Source organism: Lycium barbarum, chromosome 3 (genome assembly GCF_019175385.1).
Source record: "Lycium barbarum isolate Lr01 chromosome 3, ASM1917538v2, whole genome shotgun sequence".
In the NCBI taxonomy this organism is placed as follows: Eukaryota; Viridiplantae; Streptophyta; class Magnoliopsida; order Solanales; family Solanaceae; genus Lycium; species Lycium barbarum.
This window is the reverse complement of record NC_083339.1, coordinates 45,576,122-45,582,742: the sequence shown is the minus strand read 5'-3', so window position 1 is coordinate 45,582,742 and position 6,621 is coordinate 45,576,122. Positions and strand designations below refer to the sequence as shown.

At 39.6% G+C, this 6,621-nt stretch overlaps 1 long non-coding RNA gene across 1 annotated transcript; it reads right to left on the bottom strand.

The window, feature by feature from the left end:
• Positions 1 to 2,648: 2,648 nt before the first annotated feature.
• LOC132633864 (uncharacterized) lies at positions 2,649 to 5,382 on the bottom strand. The gene is made up of 3 exons (XR_009579887.1): positions 5,209 to 5,382; positions 4,250 to 4,300; positions 2,649 to 2,892 (listed from the first exon to the last, which is right to left on the bottom strand). It is a non-coding gene; the product is annotated as an uncharacterized LOC132633864 (long non-coding RNA).
• Positions 5,383 to 6,621: the final 1,239 nt, after the last annotated feature.

The window sequence follows — 6,621 nt, the reverse complement described above, 5'->3', positions numbered from 1 at the left end:
TATGTAGATATAGAGTTGGAGTTTTGGAAGTTTGAATGAAAGTTGCCAACTTAGGTAACAAAGTAGAACTTTGAAGCTAGAGTGGTTTGATTATTACTTGTGTTGTTTGATGATGTGTGGGCTGTTGTATTGATGTATTTTGAGCCGAGCTAAGTCTCGGGGATGTTAGATCTATAGGGGAAATGCTGCCGAAATTTCGGTACGCAAAATATGAAGTTAAAGGCATTTTTAAGCCTAAGAATCTCAATTGGTAACTTTGACCATTTGCAGATTTCAGACGAAATGGGACTTGACTTTTGGGAGAGCATACGACGTCTGTAAGGTATGTAAAGCTTCCCACTCCTTCGTTTGGCATATCTTAGTATGATAGGCGAATATGAGAACTTCCGGAGCATTTCTGCTCCTCGAAACCCGATCCACAGGAAAGTTACTATTCATTCAATCCAATTGAAGCCTAAGGGCTCTATTTTGGCTAGAATGCCACCACTCGTCCGAAACCTATCGAAATGTGGTCGGGTAACTTAGAAATGATTATGTATGACCTTTGGCCTATAAACGTTCGGTAAATATGTTCGCCACGTCAATTCGACTCGAGGTGGGCCCGCTAACCCCGAGACGCCCTATTTGTCTTATTGGGCTGTCCTTCTGAATAAAGTTTGAGATAGTACTTTCAATTTTGGGATTTCCTCCTACGGGATATGTTTGGACTATTACGATATGCTAAGTAACGTTTTGAGCTATACGTACTATTTTGGAAATGTTTGGTGAAATGAAACTTTATATCGACTAAGTATGCGATTATTTTGTATTACGAAATGATTTTTGAGATTATTATGTTTTGGAAGACTATTTTGAAATACTACTTGCATTTGTCTGCTCACGACTCCGCTCGTGCCTTGTTATGACTTCGTTCACCGATTCCCGGGCCGGTTTTGATTCGTGCACTTTATGATAATTCAGCCGTATGCTGTGTTACGGTTCCCGAGGCTTCGCCATAGGGCCGGGTTCCGTTTGGAGTTATGCTGTGATATGGCTCGTGATGCGATACGCTCACCTATGATTATGTTTGTGTTCGGGGATGTACGGAGATTTGAAACCTTCTGGTGTTATGCTGTGTGTGGCGCCAGCGTCGGAGTGGCGACCACGTTCCTAAGCGTTTGCATGATTTCGTTTGCATTATGTATACGTATATGATTTTGACATACCGATTTGTACTCCACTTTGACATCTGGTTTGCTTTCGGTTTTGATCCATATTTCTGTACTCCGTGCTTTACATACTCAGTACATATTTCGTACTGACCCCCTTTCTCCGGGGCTGCGTTTTATGCCCGCAGGTGCAGACATTGGTGATCCTCCACAGTAGGCTTCACTCTTTGCCATTCCGGAGTACTCCTCTTTGATCCGGAGTCCACTTTTGGTACAGACTCCTTTTGCTTTGTATATATTCTGTACATTTGACTATTTGGGTACGGCGGGGCCCTGTCTCGCCATATGTCTTTGTTTTGAACTCGTAGAGGCCTGTAGTCATATACGTGGGATGAGGGTCCTGTATATGTTGGTTTGATTTCGTTTTCTGGTCTTAAAGCGGTCTGTTTGTTATGATGGCCCCAAATGGCCCTTATGCTTATGTTTGCACTTTTGACCGGCGATGTCTATTCCGCCGCTCAGTTTGTATTTGATATGGCATTTTAATTTGGTGCGACCGCTTAAGACACATTTTGATATAAATTATGTTTGATATGATTTCGTAAAATTCTGAAATAAGTTTGGATTTGACAATGAATGTGCGATTCGGTCTGGGTACCCAGGTAGGGTGCCAGTCGCGGCCCACGGGGCTGGGTCGTGACATGCCCTATCAGTATCGACCCTCAAGACATGTTAAGAATTTATATCTCATTTTCCTCTTCATATTCCTAGAAAACTTTGGGCAGAGGTTCCTCTGTATTTCTTACTATCCCAAAACCTGTACACAGGAAATACCAACCATGCCTCACAGGGCCAACACATATACGTATATACATATCATATCATATCGCATCATAGCCACACAGGGCTAACAATTTCAAATAAAAGTATAAAGATGCCGAGGCTTACCTCACATGCCCAACTCAAACTACACCTACTACACTTTCCTGTTTATTTTTTTTCTTTTCAATCTTCTGCTTCATGTTTCAATCGTATTTCAAACACCTTACCTAGCATACATCTTTCATACCATTACTTACCTGTGTACTATGTAGCTTCCAATATCATCAGTCACTGTCTTACGTCGATACCATTCTCCAGCTGAAATCAGAGGTTAGTAAAAAAAGGAATTCATTTCCTACAGCTGGCTCTATCGCACGATCTAAGATTCAAAGAAAGGTAACACCCTAAATGTCCTGTAGCCTCCTGTTTATAGATGTGGTGCACAACACACCGATAAACAAGACTCTACTAGACACGGTCTGTAGACACTCCGAGGACGAACCGCACTGATACCACTTTTGTAACGACCCAACTCCGTAGGCCGCGACTAGTGTCCGTGCTGGACACCCAAACGTACCCAATAACCCAGACTAGCATATCAGCAGAATATTTTTAAATGTAAAAGTCAATTGGCGTTAGTAATTATCATAAATGAACCGACATAGTACATGGGAGCCGATAAGGCTGTCACAGATCATATCATCCCAAAACATATACAGAACCCACACAAGTATGTCTACAGACCTCTACAGATTATAACAGAATCACAAGACGGGACAGGGCCCCGTCATACCCCTGAATAGCATACATATATACAATAGCAGCAGACTGTACCAACATATAGGCTCTGGACAAAAGAGCACTCCCAAAATAGCAGAATAGATGTCCTAGGAAGGCGGGTCAGCAAATCTGTCGTCTGTACCTGCGCGGCATGAAAACGCAGCCCCCGAAGGAAGGGGGTCAATACGAAATATGTACTGAGTATGTAAAGCACGGAACGTAATAAAAAAAGTCATAATCGAAGCAGAAGATACAGAAAATGAACTGAATATCCAGATTAGCAAAATGCTGATCATATAGCATAAATAGTATTCGCTGAAAACATATGTCATACCTGGTCTCATTACGGAACAAGATCATAACCGAAACAGAACTTAGAGAGAAGTGAGTGTAACGTCTGAGGTATCAAATGCACATTTTCAAAACATGAGGAGTGTGTACAGAAACATATACCATATCATATCCGACCCCTGCCAAGGGACTCGGCAAACAGAACGTGGCCACCCCCCGACGCTGGTGCCACCACACATAAGGAGCAGAATAGGGGATAACCCCGTAACATAACATATCATATCAGATGGCCATATCAGATCATATCATATCAGAATGTGTGTACATGGCACAGCGTACTCCACAACCCCTGTACATATATACCTGCCCCCTCACATCGAGGCACGACGAACAATGCAGTGGAATACGCTTGACAACATATCCTGGCCCGGGCTCAGTGTGGGAAACATTGAGGCATCCACGAATGGAGTAGTGGGAAACTAAATGCAATAAAAATACCATATATTTCCAGAGACTCAATGAGGCATATCGGATGACAAATCAAACCAATGAAATCGGACAGAATCATAGTAAGTGTATGTCGTATGTCATAATGAGTTACGGAAGAATAATCCTTCTGGGATCATTTTCATATTCCAAAATAGTTTACCAGACTCGAGGGAATCATTAAAACAATTTTCCTTAGTAGTTAAAAGGATAGTTAAAACGTTTCATTTTATATTGTTCGAAAATAAGGCAATAGTACACTAAAAGGCAAAGCGGGAATAGTGGGAGACTAAATGAGACACAAAATATCATACCTTTACAGAGATTCAATAAAGTATTTAGAATAAATATCATTGGTAGTTAGAAGAGTAGTTAAGGCGTTTTCTTTAGAACCGCTTGAAATTAAGTTATAAACACAAAAAGGGTAAAGTTGAAAAAAGTGGGCCCACCTCGGGACAACCGAAGCGGTGGGCTCAAATTACGTATATTAAGCTTATGGAGTCACCTACGGAGGTCCTAGGGACATTTCATAACTTTCTAGACAATTTGCGGAAGTTTACACAATTCTTTAACAAAGCATACTTATAGGGTTCAATTCCAATGAATGAAAAAGGGACAATTTCAAACGCGGATTCCGAAAGACAGAATGTTTTCCGAGGCTCGAATCCGATCCTAGTACATCTATGACATGCCAAAAGAAGAATCGGGATAGCTTTACATACCTTTTATGCTTTTTACGCCTTTCCAAGTTCACTTCCCGTTTCGTCCAAAATCTACAAATGGTCACATTTACCAAATGTTAACCCTAAGACTTTAGGACTTAAATATCAAATCAACACTTTTCTACAGAAATTTGGGCAGCATTTCCCCTATACATATAACATCCCCGAGAATTCAACTCGGCCAAAACAATCAACAACAACCCAATAACAACACTAACAGCAACAACAATATCTACAAGACACAATATGGCACAACTAGTTCCCTTTCCAACATAGTGCGATACTTCCATCTTAACTTCAAATTTCCAAACAAATCTCAAGGGTTTCACATTCATCATTAATCAAGATCATCACAATATAATTTGGAAACATTTCATATCAATTCCACAAAATATTCACAAGATATACACAATATACAAACTTTCCACCAAAGTCATAATTCCACCAAAACTTCTAATCTTTAACAAACATTTTCATAACATGGTTCTATCTTCCAACTTCATCAACAATCATCATAATTTACACCTTAACGACTTCATTTCCACAATATCATAAAATCATATTAGAATGACATAATCTTCTACATTCCATTTCAATGCCAACTTAAATCATATTACCTTCCTTTACATTATAAGGATCACAACAACACAACCAACATATTAAACAAAATTAATTCATTCCCATTCTAATCTCCATATACCACACGGCCAATACCTATATTTCCAACTTCAACCAAATTCATTCAACTTTCATTCTCAATATGAATTCCATCATACTCACAACTAGAATACGACATAAATTTAACTCACCATATGTATATAACATACATACACACACGGCTACATGCCAACTTACATACCCACTTTGCAAACTTCCATATTTCCATACTTTCTACTCATTTCTACATACTACAACACAAACAAACCTTCATAACATAATAACATGGAATGAATTCTTACCTTTTTCTCCAATCTTCTTCACTTAACCAAAGTGCGGAAACGATGAAACGGATGAACCATCTTCCGAAATAATTATACCACGTTGTAGAGGGTACTTGAATTGGTAGGAATACTACAAGAAAACAATTTTTGGAACAAGATTTAAGGTACTTAATTTCCATGGGTCTTGGCTGAAATGGCCCTTTGTTTTTGTTCTTCATCTTTTGGGTTTCTTGAAAATTCTAATGGATAAAGTGATAAGTATATGGTCCCTTTCATCTATTTTAACACATGGAAAATTCATTAATTTTTTTGTGGGTTTGGGCCATGGCTTTGGCCGGCCACCCTCTTAAACATAGGCCTCATTTTTTTTTCTTTTCATTTTTCTTGGGCCAAACCGGTTGGTCCCGAGTTGGGCATAGCCCACATACCTTTCGACCTTAAAACGTCCATATCCCCTTGTACCGACTTCACCTAGGAACCCACGACCTATGGTTGGAAAGCCAATTCAATTATCTATAACTTCTATCTCTTGGTATTTTTCCAAATTCCAAACTTATAATACCGTTTTTTCCCCTCCAAGTCAGGTCACCCGGAAACGTTTTCTTAAAAATATTCGTTTGGAGGGCTTCCACTTTGATTTGGCCCAAGGGTCCTTCAAGAGTTGTGTTTAACTTTACATATGTGATTCATATAGCTTGTCACATATTCCAAAAAAAATCTTGACGTGTGGGCCCCACCTCAGCTTACAAATAATCCAACGTTCAAAAATACGGGATATAACAATCATATTGACCCCATTAGACGACCATCATCATTTAACATATCATAGGCATTTATGCCACATCATAAGTACAAGGACGACGTGGCTAACAAAAGATATACAAAACATGGTCCGACATGGTCGAGCATCTCTACCCACATACACATGACTACGAGCCTCTAAGAGTATGACAAATCGTATGAGCGGGACAGGACCCCGCTATGCCCACAATTATATACATAAAAGAATAAGTACCCAAAAGCTACGGCTCCGAAAGAAATGGAGCTCTGCTATGCAATCTCTGAATAAGCAGCTATGGATCAAGTCTGTCTCCCTGTGCACCTGCGTGCATGACGCAGCGTCCACAAACAAAAGGACGTCAGTACGAAGAATGTACTGAGTATGTAAAGCATGATCAACATCAATATAGAAGCATAATAGATATCATACGAAAATAGCATAGGAAGGGAGACAGTAATATCATCATCATGTCGCTTACTTGCATACATCGTCGTTCGTATCCCATAATAATACTTGTACCATACATGTGCTCATATTCGTATACATGTCCTTATTCGTATTCCTATACATAGTCTTTTCACATTCATATTCATATTATATACATAGTCATTTCATATACATAGACTTTACATAGCATACCCGACCTCATA